We start from the raw sequence: 8,943 nt of genomic DNA on the forward strand, positions 1-8,943 counted from the left end.
TAAAATGAAATATTATTAGGCCTTTGTTATTTTTAAAAATTATTATAAAACCAAGCTAAAAACCCTTAGGCCAGTCCTGCCAACTTAAATAACCATGTCTTAAGGGCGCGGCGGAAGGAAGGGAGATCCGGGATCACCCGGATCTCTGGGGGTAGTTCGTTCCATAGGGTGGGAGCTCCCACCGAGAAGGCCCTCCCCCAGTTGTTTTCCCCTTGAGAATTCTCATCCATGGAATCCATCCCAAACTCTCTCTAAGTTTATTGACTCTAGTTTGACTATGTTTTATTACTTGTGCTTATATAATGTTGAATTCCAATATTGCATGATCACTCCCTCCCCCCAAGGTTCCTGTACTTCAACATCTTCTATCATTTCATCTGCAGCAGGTTTTCTAATATTCAAAAGATTCTGAGACATGTTCTAAGCAACTCTCCATCCAGTGTCCTACTTACCTCAAATCAACTACAATATCATTTAGGGGTAAGGACTATGTGGCTCAGTGCAAGAAACACCCTCCTTGCAAAAGCTTCAAGTTATTCCTAGACATGATTCTTCCGCAGCTCAACTGCAGAGACTTGAAGCCAATTGTCAATAATGATCAATGAGAACCACAATGACTTGGATCACAAGTTAAGTATTGTATTGGACAATGGAAGGAATGAAAATGAAAATCAGGTATACAAATGATCAAAACTCTGCTATCATCTTCTAGAAATTAATCTGTCCCCTTATCTTTCTTCTTTTAGGGCATTTTTGCTATTTCTAGATAACATCATTACAGATAACTTTCCACCCCAGTGCGACACCTAACAAAGATAAAAATCACCATACTGGTTTTTACATGGTGATTGAGTAAAGTAAATCCATACTTTCATTTGTTCCCCTTTCTTGTGGCATATATCCATTTCAGTCAGGGTTCAGCTTAATGGATGATCTATGCTAGAAATAGATGCGGAGAATGCACTCCTTCTGGACCTTTTAGACTTCTTAGAAGCTTTCAATATCATTGACAATGGTATCCTTCTGAGACTGTTTACAATGGCTTGGAGTTGGGGTGTTCTTTTACACCACTGTGAATTAGACCAATGAAGCTCCTACAAGACAGGAATTATACTGTTTAAACTAGATAAACTTCCCTTTTACAACCCTGTAATCTCTTAACTGCTTAAACTAGTTTAAATTCTACTTACAGAGTGCTAATATTGGTATCAGTTAATAAATAGGATGCTACATCCAGCTTCTGTGTAGTAGACCCATGTAAAGTGTTCTGCAGTAGTCAGTCCATGAAGCAGGTAAACACAGTCAAGCCATCATGTTTCAGAAAGGCTTGCAACTGGAACTCCAGTTAAATTTGGGCTCAGACCCCTCTATCCACAATCTCCACCTACCTATCCAGCACTAGCCATTTTTAGGATGGCCCTAGATTACTGACCTTCCTCAAGGGAACATATCCCAGAATTATTGCTGCAAGAAGTAAGATGCCAAATGGTTACTGCACAAACAACACCTTCTTGCAGGGATTCAAAGTTTGCTTGTTTCTTCTTCTCCAGATAACAAAAGCCTCCAGACATCAGGATTTCTTCTGCTTTCTCAAGTTCCCCAAACAGATTCAGGTAGATGTTGAATAACAGAGGTTAATGCAAGTACAACATTCAGTGGACCATTGCCACTGATGTTAAAAAGATTATATTCTAATCCGCATTAGGTATCTGTGTCAATGACTACTGGTGCAAGTTCCTGTAAAGCAATCCATGTAGCTGAATCACACAGAAGAGGGGGATTGTGGTCAGGGCCATAAAGCCATCTAAATTGGACACAAGGAGGGATCCATATGGGCAACAGGATAAGGGCATCTTCACAACTGTTCAGCAGATACCAATAAGCAGCACAGAACCCTAAAGTAAAGCTAAAGTATCCTAGATCTTCTCCAGGGTTGTACCTGAAAGAAACCACGGTTCTTGTCTGAAGTAGTGTGTTGCTTTCTGTAGACGGCCCATGATTCATTCCATCACAAAGTATCAGTTGTGCCAGATGCCTCCAGCCATTCTCTGATTAACGAGGGGAGGGAGAGATCCCAGTGTCAACACTCTCCCATTGCCTTTCATTTTTCAAACATCATCAAATCACAGAATCATAGAATCATTATTTGGGTAACAGAGGGTTGAAAATGATAGCAGAGAGGGGGTGCTGTGGGGAAGAGACAATTGCACACATCATTCCACATGATTTCTCAAATGAATTGCCTAGATTGATCTTCCATGGAAGTTCCACACTCAGCAATTACACAAGAGACCTTCACAGACAAAACAGACAATGCATCTGTGCCATGTATTTTCAGATAACCTACCCCAAGGGTTGCATCTCAGCTGGTAGGTTTAAATATGAAATTCCCTTCTTAGCTCCAGTTGATCCTGCATGCCCTTCATAAAATAAAATCCTGTGAAAATGCCCAATGCAACCGACTCCTGACTTTTCTGCCAGCCCCTTTACTCAAACTTTTTTTTATTGTCTTTTGTTTTGCCACTTATAGGGCAAAGGTGATTCTTCCTTGCAAAAACCAAGAACAGCTAGATTCAGTTTGTTTGTTTAAATCCATTTATATGGCTGCCCATCTCACTAGGTAGCTAATGTAAGATTACAGTATAAACTCAATACAGCCAAACAATAATAATAAATAAATACAATAATAATAAATATATACCAAGGCAGCTGAAGACAAACCATCACAAATAAATGGCTCCATTAACTTCCTAACCTCCATGCTTGGGAAAACACACACATTTTTAAGGCTTTATGAAATGCCAGCAAAAAAGGGCAACTGGATGGGGGGGGTATATGGTGTTTCGGAGGATAAGTGCTACCACATGAAAAAGCCTGCTTCCTATGCCCTGCCAGATGATATTGCCTGCCAAATGGGACCTGGAACATGCCCCTTCTTGTTGGATCTACTGGGATAGATGGAGAAAGGCAATCCCACAAATAATCCAGCCCCATGCCATGAATGGCTTTATAGGTGACAATCAGCCCTTTGTATTGTACCCAGAAGCACACTGGAAGCCAGTGCAGCTCATGAAACAAAGCTTGCTTCTAGATGAGAAACAAGAAAAGTTTGTGAGACAAAAACCAGGCAATGTAAAAAAGATTAAATATCTCCTCCTGGCCATATATTCTTCTCTAGCAAAACCCATTTTATTTTACCCAAACCAGAATGGTGCAAGAGTGCTGGTGTTTAATAACAGACCCCTGAAAGAAAGGTGACAACATCTGTGAAAAGTCCAGTTCAGGAAAAACTCTAGGAAAAGGGGGGGGGGATATTTTTGTAGCCCGCGGGGGAACAGAATAGAAATTGATCAAAAGGATACAATATAGAATATAATGGCTGATTAAAAAGGGCACAGAGCCACAGATGATAGACATACACCAGAAGCGTTTGGAGAAGAATCTCTGTCTAGGTATTGTTATGCCATCAGAGAGATCTCTGCCAAATCCTTGGCTGTGGTGAATATGTATTTGAATCTCTGGAAACTCTTGGAACAGATATGGTCTATCATAGAGATCTCCAACCTTTTGGGCACCAGGGACCGGTTCCATAGAGAAAGGTTTTTCCATGGACCGGAGGGTGCCTGGTTTTGTGTGCTGCCTGGATCTCACGGATAGGGCTTTGCTTGTTTGTGCAGCCCGGTTGCTGGCATGCCGCGGCCCGGTACTGGTTCACGGACTGGGGGTTGGGGACCCCTGGTCTATCAGATCTGGCCATATTGGTCCCTACTACGAACACTGACTCCTACGACTCCACCATCGTTCTATTGTACTTGAAAAGGGGGCTGCGATTCAGAAGACCCCCATGTTCTCTTTCATAAAGAACAGAGAAGACAAAGCCTGCCAGAGATGTCTTATTAAAGGCTCCTCATGTAACATTGCACAAAAATGTCAATAGTTCCGCTTGTCCCATCCTGACAGGATGAAAGGCTATTACATCTGACTTTTTCACTGAAGTGAGCATGCTAAGGAAGCAGGCGGCTTTGGGCCTAACATGGATCATAGAGCACCATGAAAAAACAAACTCTACTTGTCATAGTCTCTTTGTACAGCAGCTTGCTGGTGCTACTCTGTTCCCTCCCTCCCTTCTCAAAGCCCTTCTTGTCACTTTCACTTGTTTCTGTCACTCCTGGAGGCGCTGAAGTGGCTGCCTGCCAGCATGCCCCCTGTCTAGCTCGCAGGTTGCCTAACAAGCCCTTCCTGATTACATACTCCACTCATTACTGCCTTAATTCTGCCTCACAATTAATTGTGGTAATTAATAAATATTGATTACAGCCAACAATTGGAGCTGATCTCTCTCAGTAATTAAGCATTGCAGAAGCACCAACCTCTTCTGCTTTTGACCTTCTTTTCCCTTTCAAGCTGTAGGAGACAGCATTTCAATCCTCCAGGTTCAGAGGGCTACAAGGAGCCTGGATACAAATGAGCTGTTCAAGGGCCTTCTTTGCCTAATAAGGAGAAGTGACATTTAGAGATAGGTAGGCCAAGGGCCTGCTTGGAAAATCTGCCCTGGGCTTTCTTTACAGGTTGCCAAATACTCAAGCTTTTCACCTGAAGTTGCCAAATTTTATTTCTGACAGGATTCCTATGCTTTCAATACATTTGCTTCCCAAATCTATCGTGTGGCTTTTAAAAGCAGGCAATATATATATATATATATATATATATATTAAGAAAATCAGAAAAAGTTGGTGATCCTACTTTCTAAAAAAAAGGTTGATGCATCTCATCAAAAAGGAAGTGATGGAACTTTTAATCACCTTATGCCTCTTTTAGTGAATTTCTACGGATATAATTAAGGCACTATCATATAGCAGGTATGTAAACTCATCAGGGAACCACAATTAACTTTAGCTTCCTGAACAGTGTATATTTGATGACAGACGGGGTTCATTCCGACATAATGTGAATTCTTTCCAAGATAGCCATATAATTCTTTTTTTGTTTCAGTCAGAGACAATCAAGTCTCAGAAGCAGCAACAATAAAACATGTGTGTGCATGTGTGGAAAATGTACTTGAAATATAAAGTAATGCTAGTAAATTTCTGAGTACTTCCTACTCTTTGCCAACTACCTTTATCCTTCTGGTGGATCCTGGTGTAATTTGGGTTCCTTTTCATTTCCCTATCCATTTGTGTTTTAGTACTAATATTTCTGTATGTGCTATTTATATTTATTTCTCTAGTAATTACAAGTATGAATCTTTTTTGAATTTTTATATTTGAATTCACAGAATAATAGTAATAAAGTTGATACGATCTATACTGAAAAGTATTATTGGTCTGAGACAAGCATGTGCAATAGTTAGTTTTTGTTTTTTTAAACTCAGAATGATGTTTATTTTGGGGTACCTTTGGTCTGGGGTAAATAACTATATATCCAGTCTTAGCTATATTAAAATCTCTACTGAGATTTTATAGGGGGTTCATGCCTACTTCTGCAGACATTTAAAATGATCTATCAGAATATAAACCAGCAAATGACCTATCCAGACATGCTATATCTTCTCTTTTTTAGATCTGTATTTTTTCCTGTATCTCTTCTTGTGTCTTTCTGTTTCTAACCCTTGTCAGTTTTCTTTTCAACACGTTCAATTATCATTTCTTACTGCTGAATCATCACTAAGATAATGGGGAGGGTCCCCAGTAAGATTTTCAAAATTTCAGGAGAACTCAAGGCATTCTTGGTCTACTTTTCTTTTATATGTAATTGGAATCATATGGTCACCAATCCAGGATCACAGGAAAAATGATGGAATTATATTAATTATTCATAATTTAATAATTGTACCAATTATTAAAAGTTGGCTATGCTCCATTTTGCTAAACACAATAGGAGACTCAAGTTTAAGAAACCCAATTAAATGGGTGAAAATGAATGGCCCCAGTAATGTCAAATAGTCGTTTAAGTTTAAGTCTCTTGTATGGGATTCCATTTTAATAATTAGCACATTTTGAATATTTTATTTTGTCAAATATGAATGGCTGTATATTGCACAAAGCCAACTTATCTTAATGCTTAAACATCAAATTCACATCTTTTCCTTGAGAGCTTTGTAGTTACATAGATCGCTCCTTTTTGCAATGCCAATCAAACTATCTGAACCTAAATGAGTTGGATATTGGACATCTGGTAATTTACATCCTCAATATTTGAATGCCAACACTTATGATTGATTATAGTTAGAAATTTTCATTCATTCACTTATGCTACATTTTGAGGTTTTTAGAAACAAAGAGAAATCTTATATTCAAAAACATTGGCTTTGCTAATGGACTGTGGCTATGATTATGATGCATCCTTTGGGGGGACTGTTAATTTGCATCCATGATATGACTTGGAAAACAAGGTTGTAGCAGATGGTTTTAGCTAGGATTTCTGAACTTTGAAAATGCAACCCCTTGAATCAATATAGTAGTTTACTATTTTTACAAGCCAATATCCATTATACGGAGTTTTTATTGAATTATTTTTATATTCCCCAGTTTTACTTTTGTGTCTGTTCTGTTTTATGTGTACAATTTCATATTAGGATTTGATACTAGAATGATCACATCCTAATACCAAGAATTTTTTATTGTTAAGCATGGTTTGAAGAACTGGATAGGGTCCCTGGGTCAAATACTAGAGACTATCCTCAATCTATAATGATTACTACATTTCATAAGCTCAGAGTAGGCTTCATATTAGTCTTAATAGGAAGTTGGTATTGGTTCCTGTACAGACTAAAAAGCCAAAATAACATACAAGCGTTGATTGTGTGCTTTTTAACATATTTTACACACTAGGGTATACATTATACATTTTCTTGTATCTACACTTCATGTCTAATAGGGTTTATAATCAAAATATTGACCCCTTCATATGAAGACATATTTCTTCCTAAACCATAGATTGTTAATATATTAGCACATGCAAATACATGCAAAATATTAAGGTGATCAACCGTCCTCCTTTAGGGAGGACAGTCCTCCTTTTTTAAGTTCTGTCCTCCCTCGAAAAGTGTCCTCCTACATGTCCTCCTTTTCGATATTTGAAGACTAATCTGTGGGGCTTTTTTTTCTCATAGAACACTCAGAACAGCGTTCTGGCACCTTTTTTTTGATGGTTTTTTTCAACTTTTGCATGAGCTGTGCTACTCCCCCTATTGGCTTTCGAAAGCCAATAGGAATTGCTGCTGAGCGCGCCAAAACACCCGGCCGGCAAACTTTGCACATGTAAGTTGTCTGCAGCGAAGGCAAATTGGCAGGAACTTTGCACCCCTCCCTGCTACCCAACTACACCATCTCCTAGTTAGTCCCAAAGATACCTGGAGGAGACTGGAGCGGCGACGACACGGTAACTTTCTCTTGATCTTCGGCCCTGCTAGGGCAATAATGGCTGCGGGTGCAAGAGGCAGGGGCAGCGGGGCTGCTGCGGGCGGGGGTGTGAGGGGCGGCGGTGGCCAGCTGCCCCCGTGCTGTGGGAGCCGTGGGGCCTGCTCTACACGGGGCTGTGCAGGGTGGACAGTGGTGCTGGCGGGGCGGCTGCAGGTGGGGTGTGTTGATGGCGGGCTGCCCCCCGGGGCCGGAGCCAGCACAGCTGGTGCTTTGGGAGCCACGGGGCCTGCTCTACACGGCGGGGCAGCAGTGCTGGCGGGGCAGCTGCGGGCAGGGGCGTGGCATGTAAGCATAATTACAATATAAAATGTTATTGTTACAAATGTTTTTATTATGCATTTATCATATAGTGTATTCTGTATTATTGTTGCAATGAATAAAATGTTTCTTTTATTTACAATATTTTTTCTTCAATTTATTTGTGTCCTCTTTTTCATTGTAAAAAAGTTGGTCACCTTAAAAATATGCACTGGTTAGGAATTCTTTGTGTGTAATGCCTGGGCACTAAAAACCTGCACAGTTGTTCTGCAGCTTGTTAAACATTTTACCTCCATGTTTTCTACTCTGTATTAAAGACACTCTCAAGTTGACCTCAATTCCTAATGATTGTGTCTGTATAATTTTCTTGGTAGTTTACTGGGAGCTGTTTGTAATTCTCTTTTGGTTGAGTTTTTAGTTTTGTCTACAGTCCTCGAACTCCTAAGGTCCTTACACGAGTATTAATCAGGATTAGTTCTTCTTTGTGGCTGATTTTGAAAAATTAAACATGGCCAGATTTAGCTAGTGCTTTGATGCAAGACCACTTGGAAAATCTAGGACTGTGGACTAAACTGGGAAGTAGAAAAAAAAAATTCTGGAAAAAGCTCAGAAAACCATTTTGGTACTGTTGCCAAGAAAACATCATGGTCATGATTGTGAAATCACTCAAGAGAAGCTCAACTCAAGAGAGACTTTTTTGTTATCACACGACATGCAAATAAGTAGTGCATAATGATTGCATGATTTCACGTACTGGAATTCTGGCCATATGAATATTAGGGTAGAATAGCAAGCTAAGAGCAATACAATTCTCTCCCTTTCATATCCTTATCCAACTGACTTCCACTATAATTGCTCCAAAGAAACTACAGCCATTTTTTTTAGAAGAAAACTACAGTGAAACATCCAATCGCATTTTGTTTGATCAAGTGCCGAGAGAACACATTCCCAAAAATGAACATATGGGTTCCTGGCATTAAATGTTTATGTGAAAAAAAACAGGCAGAGGAGAACAAATATTGATGGATTACTAAATGCAGAGATCGTGACACTTCTTTGACTGACCATGAAAAACAAACTCCAAACTGGTATTCTGCATGCCCCCTTTTAACTCATTTTCCAGCCTGTTTAGTTTCAGATTCTGGCAAAAATAATCTGGGCTCAACACACACTGCAAAATCTCCTCATTAGTCAGCAGGTGGCAGTACTTGCTAGTGGATGACATTACCAATTTACATATTATAGATGTTTAAAGATTGTCAAC

General features: G+C 39.7%; 1 protein-coding gene across 1 annotated transcript in view; it reads right to left on the bottom strand.

Moving 5' to 3' along the window:
* The window catches only part of ASIC4 (acid sensing ion channel subunit family member 4), a gene marked incomplete at its 3' end in the record, with an annotated part of 80,952 nt that overhangs the window by 20,825 nt on the left and 51,184 nt on the right, over nt 1–8,943 (bottom strand). The window lies entirely within an intron of this gene.

The sequence above is a fragment of the Protobothrops mucrosquamatus genome, unplaced genomic scaffold (genome assembly GCF_001527695.2).
Source record: "Protobothrops mucrosquamatus isolate PMUCROS unplaced genomic scaffold, P.Mucros_1.0 scaffold2387, whole genome shotgun sequence".
Taxonomy (NCBI): Eukaryota; Metazoa; Chordata; class Lepidosauria; order Squamata; family Viperidae; genus Protobothrops; species Protobothrops mucrosquamatus.